Source organism: Sorex araneus, chromosome 3 (genome assembly GCF_027595985.1).
Source record: "Sorex araneus isolate mSorAra2 chromosome 3, mSorAra2.pri, whole genome shotgun sequence".
Taxonomy (NCBI): domain Eukaryota; kingdom Metazoa; phylum Chordata; class Mammalia; order Eulipotyphla; family Soricidae; genus Sorex; species Sorex araneus.
In genome coordinates, this window is record NC_073304.1 from 73,745,454 (window position 1) to 73,766,055 (window position 20,602).

Genomic DNA, 20,602 nt, shown 5'->3' on the forward strand with positions numbered 1-20,602 from the left:
AGGGATAGGGATGCATTCATGAAAGGAGTGGTAAAAGCCATGTCGGGAGGCTGGAACCTCTGATTTATTCTGGAGAAATCATTCTGTCATTCTGGAGAGCAAGATGGCACTCCAGAGATCAGAATGATGTGAGAATTTGTTTTGGTTTGGTTTTAGATAGAATGATCCAGGAATTTGCTTTTAGTTAAAGGCCAGACCTGGCTGTGCTCGGGACAGAGTCCTGGTTCTGTGCTCAGGGATCACTCCAGGAAGTGTTCAGTGGATCATATGGGGTACCAGAGATAGAAAGCAAAGAAAATGCTTTCATCCCTATGCAACCTCTCCAGCCAAATCAGGATAGGGACACAGGTTGGAGCAGTCTCCGAACTTGAACAAGCTGTACCAAGTAAAAAAAAAGGAAGAGAGGGGGCCGGAGTGATAGCACAGCGGGTAGGGTGTTTGCCTTGCACGCAGCCAACCTGGGTTCGATCCCCGGCATCCCATATGGTCCCCCAAGCACTGCCAGGAGCAATTCCTGAGTTCAAAGCCAGGAGTAACCCCTGAGCATCACTAGGTGTGACCCAAAAAGCAAAAAAAAAAAAAAAAAAAAAAAGGAAGAGAAATACAGCAAAATTACCAATATGTTAGCCAACTGCCCATGGTCAGTGGGCCCAGAGGCTGGAGTGTACCCTGAATAGGTCATCCTACATCCCACCAGTGTCTGTAGCAAGAACAACACGACCCTTTTGCAACTGGAATACAGAATATGTATCCAGATCAGAGATGCACAAACTATCTCTGGTCCCAGTGGCCCCTGCCTTTCCAAGGTCACTCCCAGCTGCCACACAGTGACCACTCTTAAGGAAAGACCCCCAAGACAAGGAACCAAGACTTGAGAAAGCTTGGAAGAAAACTCTCAGCCCCTGGCCAGAGGAATAGAGTAGCAGGTAGGACACTAGCCTAGCATGCGCCTGATCTGGGTTCAGTGCCTAGCATACGGTATGGTCCCCCCACTACCGTCAGGAGTAAGCCCTGAGATGCCACCAGATGTGGCCCCAAAATCAAGAACAAAAAAGAAAAGAAAACCTCTCAGTCTCTTGAGATATCTACAGACTTCTTGCCCTGCAACAGCTAAACCTCAGTGAGCCACAACCAACAGGTATCTGCTCTCCTTCCTGATGCACAGAAACTGTGAGAGAGTGCTGGCTTCAGCAGCACATATAGTAAAATTGGAATGATACAGAGAGAAACTGTGAGATAAAGATGGTTTTAGCAGGGCTGGAGAGAGAGTAGAATGCCTGCCTTGCATGCAGAGGACTCAGTTTCAGTCTCGTGTTGGACTCACCACTTGCTTATGTGTCTTCGGTGGGGTTGGGGGGGGGGGAGGAATCAAACCTGTTGTTTCAGGAAGAAACCATGATGTTCAAATTTGAGTCCCTACTGAAAGATTTATTGCTCCTTGGGTTGATAACTGATAACGTGAGCAAGGATCTTTACTAAGGAGTTGGTGCTGCAATAGCACGAGTATGAGGAAATAACAATTTCCCCATGTCTGTGGATTAGTTCATATTGGAGGTAGAGGTAAATTCTTCTCTAGAGGAGTACAGTCTTTGGATTTACAGCAAAATCTTTCAATCTCCACATCCCAGGTGGGCCCCCCAAGCTCACCAGGAGTGATCCCTGAGTACTGAGTACAGAGCCAGGAGTAACCCTTAAGTAAGGGTGTGGCCCAAAAAAAATTTAATGGTTTTAATTTCTTATGCAGAAATAGATCACTTGTACAGGAATCTTGAAGAAAATTAGTTTAATAAAGAGACAGAGCAGGAAGTCCAAAAACATAAAAGTTTTGTTTTGTTTTGATTTTTAAATAATGGGACCAAAATCAAAATGGTGGGGCCGGAGCGATAGCACAGCGGGTAGGGCGTTTGCCTTGCACGCGGCCAACCCGGGTTCGATCCCCGGCATCCCATATCGTCCCCCAAGCACCGCCAGGAGTAATTCCTGAGTGCAAAGCCAGGATTAACCCCTGAGCATCGCTGGGTGTGACCCAAAAAGCAAAAAAAATCAAAATGGTATCACATTGATACATGGATAAAGAAACGAAAGAACCTGAGGTCCAGCCATATATTCAAACACTCTGGAGAACTGAATCTGTGCAAACAATGTCAACTCAATGAAGAGAAAAGAGAGGAACACTCATAAATGATGCTGAGACAACTCAGTAGCTCTGGGGGGGTAATGAAATTAAATTAGATCCTTGCCTTTCATACAACACACCAACCAAAATTTAAATGTATAAAAATGAAACCATAAAAATGATAATAATGACAACTTTATTCTTTTCATTTTGACAGGGGGAAAAAAACTAGATAAGCAAAGTCAGAAGAAAGTACGATGTATATAAACTTCAAGACCAGACAAAAGCAATATGTAGAGATAGAAATCAGATCGATGATTGTCTGAAAACAGTTGGTACAAAGCAATTTTCTAAGATAATAGGAATATTTTGCATCTTGATTTGCATTGGTGAATACACAGATATATGTATTTGTTAGAATTCAAGAAATATATATTTAAATTGCCCTCATTTCATTGTTTCAGTATGCCTCAATAGAAGTGTTATGGGGTTTTTTTGGGGGAGAGGGTGTGTACCATATAAATAGTACAGTGGATGGGGTGCTTTCCTTGCACTTGGCTGACCCAGGCTCAATCCCCAGCAGAACGTATGGTCCCCCAAGCACCACCAAGTATTCTGAGTACAGAGACAGGAATAACCCTTGAGCATCACCAGGTGTGGTCCAAAAAAATAAATAAATAAGAAATAGGGGCTGGAGCGATAGCACAGCGGGTAGGGCATTTGCCTTGCAAGCGGCCGACCCAGGTTCCATTCCCAGCATCCCATATGGTTCCCTGAGCACCACCAGGGGTAATTCCTGAGTGCAGAACCAGGAGTAACCCCTGAGCATCGCCGGGTGTGACCTAAAAAGAAAAAAAAAAGAAATAATAATTATACCAGGTGGAGCCTTTAGGCTCAGGTAGCTAGAAGTTAATGCAATGCATATGCTCCATCCTGTTACACTCTCTCTGGCCCCGTCCAGTCATTTCACATAGCACATCATCCCTCTCACAGAGATCAACTCCCCCCTCCCAGCCCCCACGAAAAACTTAATTGCTCTGTTGAAGCTTTGCTTATGGTAATGAACTTTTGTTTCTAGGTAACACTGTCTGTGGAAGACAATTCTTAGAAGAAAGTATTACTGGAAGCCAATCGTTGCTTTTTCTATGCTCTTTAAACAATAAATGAATGTGTGCCCTTAACATTCTAGAACATTTTCTCTTAACACATAAGCCCTGGGGCCAGAGCGATAGTGCCGTTGGTAGGGTATCTGCCCTGCATGCACCAACCCCAATTCAATCCCCAGCTCTCCATATGGCTCCCTGAGCCCCGCAAAGAGTGATCCCTGAGCACAGAACCAGGAGTCAGCCCTGAGCACAGAGCCAGGAGTCAGCCCTGAGCACGGCCAGAGATGGCCCAAATAAGAAACAACAAAGCCAAAAAAAATCTAATACATAAGACCATTTTTTTGCCATGTATCTTTCTTATATTCAAGTCTCCTTTTTGAGCTGGAAGGAATATCACAGGGGCTTGAGTGCCTGCCTTAACAGACCACTGTCAAGGTGCCCTTTGTCCTACACATGCCAAGGTCACAGGTTTGGGTGCCCTTTGTCCCGCACATACCAAGAGTTGCCCAGGCAAGAGTTCTGGCAGCACGTGTGAGTGCCGTGGCCAGGAAGCGCGTCCTCTGCACAGCCTGGAGGAGCCCTGCGGGGGCTGTAGACAGGTGCTGCAGCTACAGCTGTGTGAGCACCACAGCCTGCCGCGTGTGCAACCCTAGCTACTGCAACCATCACAAAGAAAAGCGGGGAAACCAAGTTTGTTCATTCGGGGGTGACACCCAGCAGGTCTCAGGGCTTACTCCTGGCTCTGTACCCAGGGATCACTCTTGGCAGTGCTTAGAAACATATGGAGTGCCGGGGATCAAACCGGGGTTGATGACATGCAAGGCGAGAATCCTGCCTGCTGTATTATCTTTCCAGCCCCTGATAAATATATAAATATGGACATAGATATATTCAAGCTTCTAAAGGACTCATCATTGGTCTAAGACAGGATAAAGGAGACAACAGCTGACCTACTCCGGTCGGCCCCGCCGCCACCCAGTCCAGATGTCTGAAATCTTGGCAGGATGTAGACAAAGTTCCCTCCCTGCCAAAGGCCCAGCGCTCCACTGACCTTCATCTGGCTCCTGCCACCACCACCTGCTCCACGGCTGGTCTGGGAGAGACACTGGCAGCTGATCATCCCAGCGCCAAAGCTCCTGAAGCTCACAGCAGCGTATGCGGCCATGCAATACCTCCGAACTTCACAGCTCACAGACCAGTAGTGGCACAAAAAATGAGATGTCAAAATTGCGTAGAAGCCCACCAAGCTCAACGAGTGAAAGGGATAACATAGGAGGCTCAGTAACTCCTCAGACAATGATTTTAGTCACACCATTCCAAGATATATGCTGTAATAAGCAATATGTACTGTAGCACTGTCGTAGCACTGTCGTCCTGTTGCTCATCGATTTGCTCGAGCGGGCACCAGTAGCGTCTCCATTGTAAGACTTGTTGTTACTGTTTTTGACATATTGAGTACGCCACAGGTAGCTTGCCAGGCTCTGCTGTGTGGGCAGGATACTCTCAGTAGCTTGCCAGGCTCTCCGAGAGGGATGGAGAAATCAAACCTGGGTCAGCCACGTGCAAGGCAAACGACCTTCCCACTGTACTATCACTCCAGTCCAATAAGTAATATAAAGTAAATAATTTTGGGGCTGGAGTAATAGCACAGCGGGTAGGGCATTTGCCTTGCACGTGGCCAACCTGGGTTCAATTCCCAGCATCCCATATGGTCCCCTGAGCACCGCCAGGAGTAATTCCTGAGTGCAGAGCCAGGAGTAACCCCTGTGCAACGCCAGGTATGACCCAAAAGATCGGGGGAAAAAAAGTAAATAATTTTGTGTCTGCTAAGGGAGCAAACTTGGGGGAGTGGGAAACTTGGACACTAGTGGAAGGAAGGACACACTGGCGGTGGGACTGCTGTTAGAACATTGAATACCTAATACAACTGTATTGTAAACAACTTTGTAAATCAGTGTTTAAATAAAGTTTCATACCAAAAAATAAGAGAGGGTAAAGTCGAAGACTTGCTTGGAGGGCGGGGGACGGCGTTCAGATTCGGGCCACACTCTCTAATACTCAGGGGCTATTCCTGAATCTATTCCTGACTCTGGGAGAGCTCCGAGAACCAGGGAACAGCCCAGGATCAAACTGTGGTTCAGCAACGTGCAAGGCAAATACTTTAACGCCTGTATTATCTCTCTGGTCCCCAATGACTTGCTTCTTCCTGCAACAGCTGCACCAGCCTTGGCTAACACTAATGACAAAGATGAAACTGACACATGAGTTCCCTGAGTAGCAGAGATGAGAGATAGACTGAAAAAGAAAAAGATGTAACACTGAATAAGAAACAGAAATATGATGAAACCTATACTTCCCCCAGCTATGTAGATATTAATAGTTTTTCTTATTATGTCTTATGCAACAGAACATTTTGAAGAGAATTACAGCACCAGATAAACTGCAACATCATTCCGAGACCCATCACTCAAAGTTCGGAGAAAAGGGAATGGCCTATTTGAAATGTTGCTGTGATGAGCTCCTGAGAACCTAAGAATTGTTTCTTGCAGCTTTTCGAAGGAGACACAGAAAAGTCACAGCTGCTCCCTGCAGCACACTATCATGGGCTGAGCTGAAGACATACCCACAGTGGCTGTTTTCCCCGAGTGCCTGCCCCAAAACAGGCATTCAAGAACCCTGGGCACCACCACCCTACCACAGTGACTGTCGGAGGAAGGATTTCACCATAAACCCAAAGACTGCAGTCTTCTATAGAAGTATTTACCTCTGCCTCCATTATGAACAAATCAGCAGACATGGGGAAATTCGCTGTTTCCTCATACTGGACTGTTGCAGCACCAACTCCTTATTAAAGATCTTCACTCACATCAGTACTGGGCAACAGCCCAGGAGCAGTAAAATCTCAGTGTGGACTCAGACTTGAATATCATGTTTTCTTCCTGAAAGAACAGGTTTGATTTTTTTTTTCTACCAAGGACACATAAGCAAATAGTATCACTTGGCACAAAAAAAGGCAGCAGAGTCAAGAGAGACTATTTCTTTTCGTGGGGGGGGGGTTACATCCGGCGATGCACAGGGGTTACTCCTGGCTCTGCACTCAGGAATTACCCCTGGCGGTGCTCAGGAGACCATATGGGATGCTGGGAATCAAACCCGGGCCAGCCACATGAAAGGCAAATGCCCTACCTGCTGTGCTATCACTGCAGCCCCCAGGAGAGACTATTTAGGAGAGAAGGCACTTGTCTTGCCTGCAGCTGCAAAGTCTATGACCCTGGTTTAAATCTCCAGCATCACATAGGGTACCCTCTCTGAGCACTTCCAGTTGATTCTTCTGATCACAGAGCCAGGAATAACTTTTGAGCACTGTCAGGTTTGGCCCAAACTCCCCACCCACCCCACCCCCCAAAAAATGAAAATAAGACAGCAATATCAAATTATCCAAGACCCATTATAGATTTCACTATGCACACTCAAAATTTGGGAAATAAGTCAGTATCACTTTAAGATAATTTTATGAAAGGGACCTGGGGAATGCAAGTTTGAAACTGCTTGAGACCATGAGCCCAATCCCCACTGGTCATAATATCAGAAACAACAAAAGGAAGAGGAGGGAAAACATTTTTTAATATTTTCAAAAGCTATTTTGTCATAGTTTTAGCATTATTTGTAAAGAAATGGAAGTCTACATAAAACAGCATGGCTCTATCCTAAGAAAGAATGATTATCAAATAAAAGCAAGTGTCATTTGAAATGTGAGCTGAGCTAGCTGTCTTTCTCATGTGACAGTATTTTTATTAAATAAAAGAGTAATGAATTATGATTATTCAAATTAAGATATCACTTGTATCACTTGTCATCCCGTTGATCTTCGATTTGCTTGAGCGGGCACCAGTAACGTCTCCATTTGTCCCTGTCGAGTGCTAGTGTAGCCCAATGGTATCTGCTCGCTCCAGGAACAGGATGAGCCTCAAACCGTTCATTCAGGGTTTTGACAAAGAAGTTTGACCATCTTATTGGTGGGCGGCCATGCGGTTTTTTGATGTCCCATGGAATCCAGTCATAACAGCTCTAGTCCAGCAGTCGTCTCTGAATCAAATTATGTGTCCAGCCCATCTGATTTTTGATGCTTTGGCAAATGAGACAGAGTCCCTGATTCTTGACGGTCGACGGAGGTCGGAACTCTGGATTCCTTCTCTCATTTGAGTGAAACATGATACTCCAAGCATAGCTCTTTCAATTCCTCTTTGGGAGACCCAAACAGCGTTCTCATCCTGTTACCGTAGGGCCCAGGTCTCTGAGGTGTATGTTAGTGCAGGAAGAACGGTGGAGTCGCTGTTTGTTTGTTTTTTAACCTCCACCTTCAAATTAAGATATGGTCAAGGAAAATAATTGACAATATTTGCTTTCATGTAGAAAACTTGAACTTTTCAAATAAAAGCATAAAGGTGAGGGATTCATATCTACCACCATAAATTTAACAACTTATGATAAGATTTTCCCAGTGATGGGCCTAGAACAATAGTACAGTGGGTAGGTAGGGTACTTGCCTTGCACGTGGTTGACCCAAGTGTTCAATCCCTGGCATCCTATATGGTCCCCGAACCCCACCAGGAGTGATCCCTGAGCACAGAGCTAGGATTAAATCCTGAGCACTTACTAGGCGTGAGCAAAAAAAAAATTTTTTTTCAATGATAGCACTGTTGATATTATGAAACATAATTTTGATATACACAAAAGAATGGTCAATACTAAAGGATCTGAGTGAACCAAAGGTTTCCAAATGGCCAAAGATGATGTCATATAATCATAATTGAATTTTTTAAAAATCCATTCAAAATGCAAGATGAACCAAACAAATATTAATGTAAAAGCACAAGAAATGTATTGATGTGATTTCTGATTCCCACTGTAACTACCGTTGAAGAAACTACCATTTGTCGAGTTTCACTGTGGTATCAAAGAACTTTCATAATTTTCAGTAAAAGCTAAAATACTTCTTTTTTGCAACTGCATATACATGCAAGACCAGATTTTTTTTCATGTAATTCCATCAAAATTAGTGAGTGTCTGGGGCGAGAGCGATAGTACAACAGGTAAGGCATTTGCCTTCATGTAGCTGATGTAGGTTCCCAAGCACTACCAGGAGTAATTCCTGAGTGAGGAGCCAGGGGTTACCATTAAGCACCACTGGATGTGGCCCCCAAAAGCCAAAAACAATCAGTAATTAACTTTATGCATCAAAACTATAAATGCTAACCCTATTGCAACCATGTTACCTAAACTATTATTTTTAAGATTTTAATTTAAATCTTTTCAATAAGGTGTAATAGATGATCAATTGTAAACTAAAACAAAATAAGACAAAATGGGGGAGGGGGTGAAAAAAACAGAGTCTCTAGCAGGGGGCCTGAAGATGTAAGCTTAGCAGCACAGGCTCCCCCCTGGAAACCACGAGGCCCAGAGTCTGATCCCCCCAGAACCTCTGCAATCCTGCCAGCTCCACTGTCTCTGATTCCCAGTGCTTGAAGCAATTTTCAGATTTCTAATGCATCACAAATGAAGAGTTCGAGCCTCAGCAAGCCTCTGGTCATCTGGTCATCACGAAAACAACATCAACGGAGGGAAGGGAAGAAGGTGGTAATCCAAATTTTAGAAAGCATCATGGAAATTATAGTTGGAAGGGATCGCTCTGAAAGTGGGTAAAGGATCAAACATGATCTGTATTGTAAACCATAGTGCCTGAAAGGAGAGAGAGAGAGAGAGAGAGAGAGAGAGAGAGAGAGAGAGAGAGAGAGAGAGAGAGAGAGAAGTGTCTGCCACAGAGGCAGGCTGAAGGGGTTGGTGGCAGGAGGGATACAGGGGATATTGATGGTGGGAAATGTACACTAGTGGAGTGGTGGAGGGATGGGTGTTGTAACATTGCATGACTGAAACCTGATCACAAAAGTTTTATAACTATATATCATGGTGATTTGATAAAAAATAAATAAGTTAAAATAAAAATTAAAAGCATCATGGGGCCAGAGAGGTAGTAAAGGAGTCAGAGTGCTTGCTTGCATTCAACAGAGCATGATTTGATCCCAGCACCAAATGTGGTCCTCCAAGCACTATCAGGAGTGATCAAGGAGCACAGAGCCAGGAATAAGCCCCCCACAGCCAGGTGTGGCCCCAAAACCAAAAACTAACAACAATTAATTAATGTCTGCCATAGCCATGCATGGTGAAGAGAACAACAGCAGGTTTGCTATTACCTAAGGTTTAAGACATCCACATGGGTGGGGGTTATCTTAGAACAGATCCCCTTTGAACAAGGTTATACATTTTATTTTATAGCTGCATTTTTTAATTTACCTTCATAAAGCAAGAAAATGTTAATCACATCAAAAAACAATGAGTTACTCACTAAATCCTCAGATAATGACTTAAGTAATGCCAGACTGAGATATAAAAATTATCACAAATTGGGGCTGGAGTGATAGCACAGCAGGTAGGGCGTTTGCCTTGCACGCGGCCGACCCAGGTTCGAATCCCAGCATCCCATATGGTCCCCTGAGCACGGCCAGGGGTAATTCCTGAGTGAAGAGCCAGGAGTAACCCCTGTGCATCGCCGGGTGTGACCCAAAAACCAAAAAAAAAAATCACAAATTGACTTTTATTGATCATTTTTTTGTAATTCCATTTGCATTTTTGTAGTCACAAATAATAACAAGTAAATTTGTCTGTGCCTGCTAAGGGGGCAGGCTTGGGTGTTTGGTGGAAAACTGGAAACAATGGTGGAGAGAAGGTCACACCAGTAGTGGGATTGGTGTTGGAACATTGAATGCCTGAAACAACTGTACTGTGAACAACTTTGCAGATTACAGTGTAATGATTTTCTTAAAGAGAGAGAAAATGGGAGCTGGAGCGATAGCACAGTGGGTAGGGCGTTTGCCTTGTACTGGCCGACCCAGGTTCAAATCCCAGCATCCCATATGGTCCCCTGAGCACTGCCAGGAGTAATTCCTGAGTGCAGAGCCAGGAATAACCCCTGGGCATTGCCAGGTGTGACCCAAAAAGTGAAAGAGAGAGAGAGAGAGAAAATGGGTATGTTTAATGAGAAAAAATCTTTTGAAATTTCTATTATAGTAAATTATGATGGGTACAACTAAAAAAAGCTCTTTGGAGACTCAAGATCCAACAGGAACCTGATACTGAAAAATTTGAGAACCCTGCCCTAGTTTACTACCGTCCCACTGATAGAAATTCAGATATTTGCCCAGTTTTGCCATAAGCACCACAACCAAAGGGTTCAAGACTGTAAATTATGTAATGCTATGTTCTTTACATAGTCCTTCGTGCACAGTAGAAGACAAATCTCTGCAATCAGGAAAACACTCTAGGGCTGTGGTATCCGAGTGGCTCTGAATTGTGGTAAGGGGGAAGGGCAAGTGTCAGCCCCAGGTCACACAGGAAAATTTCTGGGTTGGCCACTGTTGGGAGAAAGCGTGTGGGAAAGGAAGTAGGCTGGAGCCACTGGGACAAGACCTGCACACAGTGACACTGGCACAAACAAAAGACACTGGGGACAGGGTCTCACCCCTCTGCTTCCTCACTGACACCCCAGCTGGGTCCCAGGCCATATGTCTGCAAGTAGCCTGTGTTGGCCAAACAGAAGCTCCCTTCACTGACATGAGCCTCCCCATATGTATGTTCACCCCAGGCCCCGGCCAGAAGAAGCCCAGTTCTGGACTCCCCACACTTTCCCTCCCAACATTCCCCCTGAAAAATACAAAAATTGAAATTTGCTTTTCTGAACAATTTACTCCCCTTCCCTTCCAGTGCTGTCATGATGAGTGCTCACACACTCAGTTGTGTCCCCAGGAATCACAGGTGGCAGTGCCACCAGGATCATACTCAACGTGTGCTAGGGGGTGCTGGGAATCGAACTTGCAGCCTTGTGCCCGTAAGGCTTTGCCCCGACGCTATGCCCGGCCCAGGATCTTGCACCCTCTTCACCAACAAAGATCAGGGATGGGAATCTGCTGATGACATTGGTGCCTAAATCTCTGGGATAAGGCAAAGAAATAGTACAGGGTTTAAGGCACCTGTTTTACATTTGACTGAGCCTTATTCAGTCCTCAGCACCACATCCTGGTCTTCCAAGCACTTCCAGGGCTCAGTGGTCTCTGAACACCATTGGATTCCAAGAAGACTAAATAAATGTTTTCAAAAATTATTTAAATGTTTGGGGCTGGAGCAATAGCACAGCAGGTAGGGCATTTGCCTTGCACGTGGCCAACTCGGGTTCAATCCCCAGCATCCCATATGGTCCCCTGAGCACCGCCAGGAGTAATTCCTGAATGCAGAGCCAGTAGTAACCCCTGTGCATGGCCGGGTGTAACCCAAAAAGCAAAAAAAAAAAAAATTATTTAAATGTTTGAGGTCAAAGCATTCATAAAGTGGGTAGGACTTTTGCCTTGCACACGGCCAATCCTGGTTCAATCCCTGGCATCTCATACGGTCTCTCGAGCACTGCCAGGAGTAATTTCTGAGTATAGAGCCAGAAGTCACCCCTGAGCATCACTGGGTGTGACCCAAGAAGCCACAAATAAATAAATAATCTCTGGGCTGGAGAGACATACAGCATGTAAGGCCTTGCATGTGTTGTGCCCGAGTTTCAGATCCCCAGTAGTGGAAAGACCAAGTCCACACACAATAATGCAAAAGTAAAGGAACTTTATTACTAGTCGGAGCCAGCACTAGCCCAAGTTATGGTCCAAGTCTTATTCAACACAGTGGAGTCGTGACAAGGACCCCGACTCCAAATCACAAGAGGTTTATACAGGATTCAGCGTTAAGAAGCAATTTATATTGGGGCTGGAGCAATAGCACAGCGGGTAGGGCGTTTGTCTTGCACGCAGTCGACCCGGGTTCAATTCCCAGCATCCCATATGGTCCCCTGAGCACCGCCAGGGGTGATTCCTGAGTGCAGAGCCAGGAGTAACCTCTGTGCATTGCTGGGTGTGACCCAAAAATTAAAAAAAAAAAGAAGCAATTTATATACTGATTTATTTTTATCATTGGCCCTATTACAATGGTGATCAGCAGTTAGGCAATGGTTAGCAGTGGTTAGTTTCTAAGGAGAGTGCAGTGACCATGATTGGGCAGACCCAACTGCCCAATTCCTTATCTAGGCACATTACTCAACTGGGAGTCTGCCAGACACTGCAAGTTCTGCTCCGAGGAAACAGAAACTGAGGCCTGGTTGAGACTTAAGGTTAGCTGCAGCTTGTCACAGCTGCTCAGGAGCCTGCTTTTGGGCCTCACACACGCAGTCAACTGGGTTCAATCCCTGGCATCCCTATGGTCCCCCGAGCACCACTAGGAGTGATCCCTAAGTGCAGAGCCAGGAGTGTACCAAGATGACAGCTGGGTGTGGCCCAAAAACAAAGGAACAAAATTTTCTCTAGGACCCATGGTAGGGTCAGTGCTTCCATTTTCAGTAAAGTAATGTTGTTGTTGTTGTTGTTGTTGTTGTTGTTGTTGTTGTTGTTGCTGTCGTTGTGTTGTTCCCACCTGGTGGGACTCAGGTCTCCTGTGTTCTACGCTCAGGACTCACTCCTGGTAGTGCTTGGGGGACAATATGTAGTATTAAATATCAAACTGGGATTAGTCACATGCAAGGCAAGTACCTTACCTCTGTACTAATCTCTCTGTCCCAATTTTCACTAAGGTCTGACCTTCTTCGAGGCCTGGGTCTGCTGAAGACTTCCTTGCAGTCATTGCTGCCATCCCCAGCTGTCCCTCTTTCACCTCCCAAAAGCCCACCCAAGCAGGCTTGGTGACTAAGGAGGAGAGCCAGGGTCCCGGACAGAGTTGCCCTCAAACTCCTGCCACTCAGCTGCTCCCCGAGGGTAGTTGCTCAGAGAGCAGACCCTCACCCGCTCCCCGTTCCCGCCAACCTCCCACACACAGGAAGCTCACCTCTGGGACCTGTGCTAACTCAAGATCCATCAACCTGATGCCCCAAGGCTAAGCCCAGGCCAGGCTCCCGGAAAGGACAGATCAGCAATGGAAAGACTGCGGCCCAATGTTCCAAGGCTACATGCCCAGAAGGTTCCTGAGACTCCACCCCAAACTCTTTTTTTCCTGGATATAGTCTATCTGTCAATCTTAGATATTGACCCAACAAACAGTTGCCAAGCCATAAATGATTTTTCAAAGAACCAGTGAAGTACTCGTTTCACAAGAAGTAGAATGTGCAGAATTTCCCTGACGCTCCCTCCCCCGCTGGGTTCCCTAGCAGCCTCCCTTTCCTAGCTGAGTGGGCCCCCCCGCACTCCCCTCCCCAACCACATCACTGTATCACTGTCATCCCATTGCTCATCGATTTGCTCGGGTGGGCACCAGTAACATCTCTATTGTGAGACTTGTTGTTACTGTTGTTGGCATATCAAATACGCCACGGGTAGCTTGTCAGGTTCTGCCATGCGGGCGGGATACTCTCGGTAGCTTGCAGGCTCTCTGAGAGGGACAGAGGAATTGAACCCAGGTCGGCCGCGTGCAAGGCAAATGCCCTACCTGCTGTGCTATCGGTCCAGCCCTCCCCAGCCCCATACAAAGCACAAAACTTAACTCAGGGCGTGGGGACATGTTTGGCCTGCTGAAGTCTGGGCTTCTATCCCCAGCACCACAAGGTCCCCTGGGCATGGCCAGGAGGGACCCTTGAGAACCACACAGGGAATAGTCCCTGAGCACTGCCAACCATGACCCAAAACAAAAACTAACTCGAAATGGAGCACAGACCTAAAAGTGGAGCATAAAACTTCCAGAAGAAAGCATAAGACACCTCCCTTAGCCTGTTACTATGGTAGATGATATGAGTTGTTTTTGATAATTGAATGAGCCTTGCAGCCTTGGTTGGCCAGGATGTATTGCATATAATGTTTTCTATACATTGCTGAATTTTATTTGCTATTATTTTGTTAATGATTTTTGTGTCTATGGGGCTGAAGAGATAGTACAGTGAATAGGGCACTTGCCTTGAACACGGTCAACCCAAGTTCTATACCCAATACCCCATATGGTCCTCTGAACACGGCCAGGAGTGATTTCTGAGCACAGAGCCAGGAGTAACCCTGAGCTTTGCCAGGTGTGGCCCCAAAGTAAAAACAAACAAACAATAACAAAAAGGATTATTGTGTCTATATTCATGAGGGATATTGAACTGCTAACATTTTTTCCTTTTTTCTCTCTTGTTTGTTTGAAAGTCACACCCATTGGGTGCTCAGAGCTTACTCCGGCTATTCAAGGATCTCTCCTCTTGGGATTTAGGGGATTATATGGGGCACCAGGGATCAAACATGAGTCAACTGTGTGCAAGGCAAGTCCCTTGCCCACTGTACTATCAATCCAGCCCTAGGATTTTTCTTTTATTTTTTTCCTCTTCCGTGTTTTTGGTCTTTGGTTTTAGTATCAAGATAAAAATAGATTCATAAAACTGATTGAGAAGTGTTCTCAAAAAAAGAAATAAAAAGAGTTCAATTTAGAAAAGAAGCTAAACTATAAATATTTGCAGGTGACATGATAATATATATTAAAAACCCTAAGGCTCCACTAAAAAACAATTGGAAACAATAAATTTATATAGCACCGTGGCAGCCTGCAAATTCATATGCAAAAATTTGCTGTGTTTCTGTGAGAAAAAAATTCAGAAAAGCAAACCCTGCCACACAGGCAGCTCAAAGGACTGGAGCACACGCTTTGTAGGAAGTAGCCCTGGGCTTGGTTCCTGGCACTGCCTGGTCCCCGAAGCACTTCCAGGCATACCCCCAAAAATAAATAAAAGTAAGAAAGCCATTCCATGTATGCTCACATCAAAGAAAATTAAATACCTACGAATCAATTTAACAAAGGAAATGAAAGACTTATACAACAAAAACTTGCCTTGCACATGGCCAGCCTGAGCCTGGGGATCCCATACTGTCCCTTGAGCCCAGCCAGGAGTGTTCCCTGAGCACAGAGACAGGAGTAATCCCTGAATACCGCTGGTTGTGCCCCAGTCTCTCCCCACCCCCAAAGAATGCTAGTTTCTCTGATCAGGGTCTTTAGTGAGGAATTGGGGCATTAAACCCAACACCCTGCCTCTCAGTCCCACACCTGAGATGCTCAGGATCCCAGGGCCCCAACTTACCTCCAGATGTGGGCCAAAATCAAGAACAAAAATCAAACATAGACAGGGACGGGGGCTGGAGCAATAGCACAGTGAATAGGGCATTTGCCTTGCACGCAGCCGACCCGGGTTTGATTCCCAGCATCCCATATGGTCCCCTGAGCACAGCCAAGGGTAGTTCCTGAGTGCAGAGCCAGGAGTAACCCCTGAGCATCGCCGGATGTGACCCAAAAAGAAAAAAAATTTAATTTAATTTAATTTAAAAAGAGAGAGAGATAGACAGGGACAGAAAAGGATGGTAAAAGGAAAGGAGGGGGGCAGGAGGAGAGGGGAGGGGAGAGGAAGGAGAGGGAGAGGAGAGGAAGGGAAGGAAGAAGAGGAGGGGGATGACCCCAGCAAGCACCACAACTAATAGTGTGAGATTGCAACAAGCACCTCAACCCAGAGTGTGGACACCACAACCAGGTGTGTGTGGCCTCCACTGATCCCACAACAGCAAAGGGAAGGAGGGAAATGGTCAGAAGAACTGAATAAACACATTTCCAAAGACAGAGAGAACAGCAAAATGGGGGAGGAGGGGTGAGCTCACTGTCATTTATCAGAGAAATGCAAATCAAAAATGACAATGAGACATCACTTCACTCCTATGTGAATGGCCTGTAGCAAACAGTCAGACACAGTAAGCACTGGTGAGGGGGTGGAGAAAAGGAAGCTCTATCCACGGATGGGGTCCCTGATACTAGCACAGCCTCTGTGGAAAACGGCTTTGGTGGAGTTAGTAGGACTTTAGTTGTGGGTATGGGAACTTTCACCTAAAGAGGAGTGAAACCTCATACTTGCAGTGTTCTGAACTGATGCTATTTGTCACGTTGATTAAAGTGAGAAAGGGGCGAGAAAGATACGATAGGGTTAAGGCGCTAAGTTTGCGTGTGACCCTGGTTCTATCCTCAGCACCACATGTGATCTCCTGAGCACCGCCCAGAGTGGTCCCTGAGCATAGAGCCAAAAGTAGCCCCTGAGTTCCACAGGATACGGCCCAAAGTCCCATAATGAGAAACCCAATAATAGAGAGGTCATGTCTCCTTCCATATTTTAAGAGATTGTGCAGAATTAGCCAAATACATCCCACATGTTCCAAAGAGATGTCTCTCTCGCTCGCTCGCTCGCTCTTCTTTCTTCCTTCCTTTTTTTTTCTTATCTTTACTCCTTCCTTCTCTTCTTTCTTCCTTATCTCTTTCATTCTGAGTTTTCTCTTCACCTCACTTCCAAAGCCAGGCTTTTTATCCCACCCCCAAAACACATCAAATCCTCTCCTTCACTCCACCACTGCTATATGACTGCAGTGACTTTCTTCATTCCACTCCTGACCCATTCCTGGACCCCTTTGCTCTGCAGCTAGAATTCACCCTCACCCTTCTTTGGGAAGCCACCAACCACTCATTCCTCAGAGGTCATTCCTGGTGCTAATTGCAGTGCCAGACATCAGTCCTGGCACTCCCACTTGTGACAGGCACACTCCCTCCCACAGAGCCATCTCCCTGGCCCCAGATGTCTTTTCTTAAGCACAAATACCCTGTGTAACACCCTCCAATGGTTCACACACACTCAGAATCAAAACACAAATTCTTTCTCTGACTTGCAAAGTGCGGCCAAAGCTGCCAGGGTCTTTCAGTCATGCCCCTTTGTGCCCCCATCACCAGCCAGCCCCAGCCCTGGACCCACCAGCTCCGTCCTGCCCTGGACACTCCTCCTACAGTTTCTGGCCCCTTGCTACCCACCCAAGTGGACTTTCCCTGACTGCCCACTACAAGGCAGCCCCAGAAGTTCCTACTCCCTTCATTCACATTTGGTTTCTCGTTGCACTTTTCTCTGCTTAATCCTTTTCTCCTGTTGATTTGATTATTGCTTCCTCTATCAGAGTGAAAGCCACAGTGATCATGACAAATAATATTCTTGTAGCTCTACTTTTGTTCTAAGCACTTTCACAGGTCATTGTCATTGTAATTTTGCCAAAAATTGCACTATGACAACACAGGTTTCACAGGATAAAACTCAGGAACAGAGAGACAGGTCAACTTGCCCATGGTCACACAGCTTGTGAAGTATAAGGTGTAGATGCAAGATCAGACAGTCTGGCTGTAGAAGGGGTGCTCTTAACTGTCATGCTCTATGCCCTTGTGGGAGTAGGGCATTCCCTTTCTGCTCTGATCCACATCACCAGCCCCCAAAACAGTGCCTAATAGAGAAGGAAGCACGAACAAGAACTTGTAAAACAGATCTAAATACATCCCATGTCTGGTTTAAAAACTAAGTTTAACTTTGATCCAATTGATCTGATTCCAATCTTTAGGGTCTGCAAATTTGAAGACTACAAGGTTCAAACCTGAAATTCCTGAAATTTGCATTCTGTTTGCTCCTCAGAAATGCTCATAAAGTTCTGGGGAAAGTACATGCAGATAAGCGCAGGCACGCAGAAAGATACCAGCAGAGCATGAGAGCCAGAAAAAGGGCCTGGAGAGTTCCAGACAGGCTAGAACACTTGGCCTGGGAGGCAGAGGAAGCGCCTATGTGCTGGGTTTTGGAGAATCTGCACAGGCAGAGACAGAGGAATGAGTGTGGATGAGACCAGACGCCTTCCCTTCTCCCTCACCACCAGCCCACCTCTGAGTGGGAGCCTGGATTGCCAGAGGTATATTCTGAGATAAGAATCACTGTCACTGTCACTGTCATCCCTGTTACTCATCGATTTGCTCGAGCAGGCACCAGTAACGTCTCCATCGTGAGACTTGTTGTTACTGTTTTTGGCACATCGAATACGCCATGGGTAGCTTGCCAGGCTCCGCCGTGCAGGCAGGATACTCTTGGTAGCTCCCTGGGCTCTCCGAGAGGGTCGGAGGAATCAAACCTGGGTCGGCTACATGCAAGGCAAACGCCCAACCGCTGTGCTATCGCTCCAGCTGCCCGAGATAAGAGATAAGGATTCCTTTTTTTTTTAATGCGGGGGGGGGGGGGGGAGGGACACCCAGCAATGCTTGAGGCTTACTCCTGGCTCTGCAGTCAGGAATTACTCCTGGCAATGCTCAGGGGACCATATGGGATGCCAGGGATTGAACCTTGGTCGGCCAAGTGTGAGGCAAACACCTTATTCTCTGTACTATCTCTCCAGCCCCCTCCTTTATTTTTGTAATTGGGGTCACACATTGGACCAGAGCAATAATAGAGCAGGCAGGGCAATTGCCTTGCACACACACAATCCAGGCTCAGTTCCCAGCATGACATATTGGTCCTCAAAGCCTGCCAGGAGTGATCCCTGAGTGCAGAGCAAGAGTAACCCCTGACACTGCCAGGTACGGAAGAGAGAAAGAAAGAGAGAAAGAAAGAGAGAAAGAAAGAAAGAAAGAAAGAAAGAAAGAAAGAAAGAAAGAAAGAAAGAAAGAAAGAAAGAAAGAAAGAGAGAGAGAGAGAGAGAGAGAGAGAAAGAAAGAAAGAAAGAAAGAAAGAAAGAAAGAAAGAAAGAAAGAAAGAAAGAAAGAAAGAAAGAAAGAAAGAAAGAAAGAAAGAAAGAAAGAAAGAAAGAAAGAAAGAAAGAAAGAAAGAAAGAAAGAAAGAAAGAAAGAAAGAAAGAAAGAAAGAAAGAAAGAAAGAAAGAAAGAAAGAAAGAAAGAAAGAAAGAAAGAAAGAAAGAAAGAAAGAAAGAAAGAGAGAAAGAAAGAAAGAAAGAGAAAGGAAGAGAGAAAGAAAGAAAGAAAGAAGAGAGAAAGAAAGAAAGAAGAGAGAAAGGAAGAAAGAAGGAAAGAAAGAAGAGAGAAAGAGAAATAAAGAAAATGAGAAAGAAAAGAGAGAATGAAAGAGAAAGAGAAATAAAGAGAAAGAAAAAAGAAGGAAGATAAATGAAAGAAAGAAGAGAGAAAGAGAGAGAGGGAGAGAGAGGGGGAGGGAGAGAGAGAGAGAAAGGTGGGTCACACCTAGCAGTGCTTGGGGTTTGGGGGCCACTCTCAGTGATGCTCTCAGCTCAGCGACTAGGGAGGGTGCTGTGGAGCTCAGCCAATGGTGCTGAGGGCCAGCAGGGCCCCCAGAGCTATTCCTAGGAGTGTTCAGGGGATCAAACCCGGGCCCTTGTATGTGTTGGGCATGTGCTCCTCCTCCTCTCACCCCTGTGCCTGACCCTGGAGGGGTCTCCTGAACCCCGGCCCCTCTCCTGCAGTTCCTTTGATCCGAGCGAGCTCAGGGGCCCTTTGTGGTCCAAGGAGGACCAAAGCTCCAGGGACCCACGGCCAGTCAGTCCCCTACCGCAGAGGGAACGAAGAGACAATGTGTGATCTCAGGTGTGGACATCATGGACCTCCAACTTGGAGAGGCCAGGTTGCAGGCTTGGGGATTTGGTCAGTCTGTCCCCTGGAAGCAGGCACCCCACCTTCTTCCTGCCCTCCAGGCAGGGTCCAACCCTGGGTCCAGCCTCCAGCTCTGGGGCAGTGATGGGAAAGAGGCTCCTGGCCCAGAATGGAAGCTACAGGCCACTGGGAGCTCAAGGGCAGGGTGGGAAGGCAGCTCCGAGGACCCCTGAGCAGTCTGCCCCAACCCCCTGCACAGAAAAGATCTTTTTTATTTGTGAAAAAAAAAATTCCACTCACCCTGTGAGGTGTGACTGTGCTCACCTGAGCACTGAGTCCAGGATTACCTGGAATGAGTAACCCATCAACGGCCAACATCCAGAGAGAGACTTAAAAGCAAGCTCTCAGAAGAGAGTGATGCAGAGTCTCTTGCCCGAACGCCTGGCTGTCTTCCCTGGGGCCCCTCGGAGGGGATGGGCTCCAGCTTCCCTCCCCACCCCGAGCAGAGCTCCCAGTGGCCAAAAAGCACCGGAACCTAGCTACAGCCATGCTGGAGGCTCCTCTCTACACAGACAGGCCTCATGCATGAAGGTACCGCAGAGGAACCCAGGTGTGTGTAATCCCATCAATGGCCAATATCCAGAGAGAGACTTAAAAGCAAGCTCTCAGAAGGTATCTTTAGCCTTCTTCTCCCTCTGGGAGAAACTGGCAATCTTCTGAGAGTTTCCTGCCCACATGGGACAGCCTTGCAAGCTTCCCATGGTTATTCATATACAAAATCCAATAACAAGCTGGATCTCAATCCCCTGACCCTGAAAAGCCCCCAGTGTGACATTGTTAGGAGTGCCGAGTCGAGATAGACTTTAAGATCTCAGGGAAAGGACGAAATGAGATGTTA

General features: G+C 46.2%; 1 protein-coding gene across 6 annotated transcripts in view; it reads right to left on the reverse strand.

Annotated features, from left to right (window-relative positions):
• The window catches only part of LOC101557798 (dehydrogenase/reductase SDR family member 2, mitochondrial-like), a 46,825-nt gene that overhangs the window by 14,714 nt on the left and 11,509 nt on the right, over positions 1 to 20,602 (reverse strand). For 4 of the 6 annotated variants that reach the window (XM_055133983.1, XM_055133987.1, XM_055133986.1 and 1 more), the window contains one exon: positions 5,987 to 6,161. The exons of the other annotated variants lie outside the window; for them this stretch is intronic. The gene's annotated coding sequence lies outside the window, so the exon portion shown is untranslated. The remainder of the gene's footprint in view (positions 1 to 5,986; positions 6,162 to 20,602) is intronic. 6 annotated transcript variants of the gene reach the window in all.